Source organism: Salvelinus sp. IW2-2015, unplaced genomic scaffold (assembly GCF_002910315.2).
Source record: "Salvelinus sp. IW2-2015 unplaced genomic scaffold, ASM291031v2 Un_scaffold1192, whole genome shotgun sequence".
Lineage (NCBI taxonomy): Eukaryota > Metazoa > Chordata > Actinopteri > Salmoniformes > Salmonidae > Salvelinus > Salvelinus sp. IW2-2015.
Genome location: NW_019942770.1, coordinates 570,058 through 572,229, shown reverse-complemented (window position 1 = coordinate 572,229; position 2,172 = coordinate 570,058). Strand labels below are relative to the sequence as shown.

The 2,172-nt window shown below is 39.7% G+C and overlaps 1 protein-coding gene across 1 annotated transcript in view; it reads left to right on the top strand.

Annotated features, from left to right (window-relative positions):
• LOC112069996 (AT-rich interactive domain-containing protein 3A-like) overlaps positions 1-2,172 on the top strand; it is a 49,490-nt gene that overhangs the window by 37,238 nt on the left and 10,080 nt on the right. The gene's annotated exons all lie outside the window — the stretch shown is intronic.

Sequence of the window (2,172 nt, the reverse complement as noted above, 5' to 3'; positions counted from 1 at the left end):
GTTATAATACTAATAGTGTGTAATCTGTTATAAACTATAATGGTTGTATGGTATGGTGTTCTGTTTATATACTATATGGTGTATCTGTTATAATACTATAGTGGTGTATCTGTTATAATACTATATGGTGTATCTGTTATAATACTATATGGTGTATCTGTTATAATACTATATGGTGTATCTGTTAGAATACTATATGGTGTAGTCGTATAATACTATATGGTGTATCTGTTATAATACTATATGGTGTATCTGTTATAATATATCTGTTGATCGTTATAGTACTATATGGTGTATCTGTTATAATACAATATGGTGTATCTGTTAATAATACTATATGCTATATGGTGTATCTGTTATATACTATATGCTATATGGTGTATCTGTTATATTACTATATGGTGTATCTGTTTATAATGCTATATGGGTGTATCTATTATAATGCTATATGGTATAATCAAATTACCTAACTTAACCAACTACAACTTAACCAAACTACCTAACTTAACCAAACTACCTAACTCAACCAAACAACCTAACTTAACCAAACTACTTAACTTAACTACCTAACTTAACCAAACTACTTAACTTAACTACCTAACTTAAGTGAACTACCTGTCTTAACCCTTTCCCCCGTGGATAGGGCTACATTGAAATGTTTCTTACATAATAAATATTACCTGTTTATGGCTGCAGGGGCGTATTGGAAAAACTGGAAAATATGTGCCAATTTTCAAACGGCCTCTTAATCAATTTGCTCTTACGATATGCATATTATTATTAATATTGGATAGAAAACAATCTCTAGTTTCTAAAACCGTTCTAATTTTTTCTCTGAGTGGTACAGAAGTCATTTGGCAGCACTTTCCCTGACCAAGAAGTAGAATGTCAGAAATCTATGCTCGCTTCAACGTTATGCCTATACATGGTCATTATACGTAAGACCCTACGTACACTCCATACGCCTTGCTCTGGGTGTCAAGAGGAGATACACCATATAGTATTATAACAGATACACCATATAGTATTATAACAGATACACCATATAGTATTATAACAGATACACCATATAGTATTATAAGTGTGTGTGTTGTCTTGGGAGAGGTGGGGTGGCCCAGGCTAGTACTGACTGGACTATATTACTTTACCGCTGAGTGCCGAGTCAAGCCTCGCCTCTTCTCCAAAACACTCCAGTCTACGCTGCTTGATTCATGTGTGTCTTATGTTGTCACTCTTTACCCTAATACACGTTGACATGAGGACAGGTTGGTGCCATATGGTATTAGGGCCCTCTCTACACCGTACAGGCTGTAGGGCAGGATAGCACTGTGCATTCAGCTGCCTAGGCTTATTCATGTTTACAACTCATGAAGAAATGTAAATTAAGGGATTTATCTGTTGCATTTGAATTGCTTGTATTCATAATTCTGCTGTATGTAATTGGTTTTACAGAGATAAATAAGGTTGGCTATGCAGCACCATATTGACTGAGGGGGACAGGTTGGTTAATCAGCACCATATTGACTGAGGGGGACAGGTTGGCTATGCAGCACCATATTGACTGAGGGGGACAGGTTGGTTATGAGCACCTATTGATGAGGGGGACAGGTTGGTTTAATCAGCACCATATTGACTGGAGGGGACAGGGTTGGATATCAGCACCATGATTGACTGACGGGACATGTTGGTTAATCGCCACATTTGATGGGAGGAAGGTTGGCTACGCAGCACCATATTGACTGAGGGGGAAGTTGGTAAACGCAGCACATATTGACTGGAGGGGAGAAGGTTTGGTATGCGCACATTATTGACTGAGGGGACAGGTTGGCTATGCAGCACGATTTGATGAGGGGGGACAGTTGGGTTAATCAGCACACCTATGGACTGAGGGGGACAGGTTTGGTTAATCAGCACATATTGACTGAGGGGAAGTAGCAGCACATTGTATGAGCGGCGTTAATCAGCACATATGACTGAGGGGACAGGTTGGTAACACACCATAAAATTGACTGAGGGGGACAGGTTGGCTATGCAGCACATATTTGACTGAGGGGACAGGTTGCTATCGCACCATATTGACTGTGAGGGGGACAGGTTGGCTATGCGCACCATATTGACTGAGGGGGACAGGTTGGTATGTAGCCACCATATGATGAGGGGACCGGTTGGTTA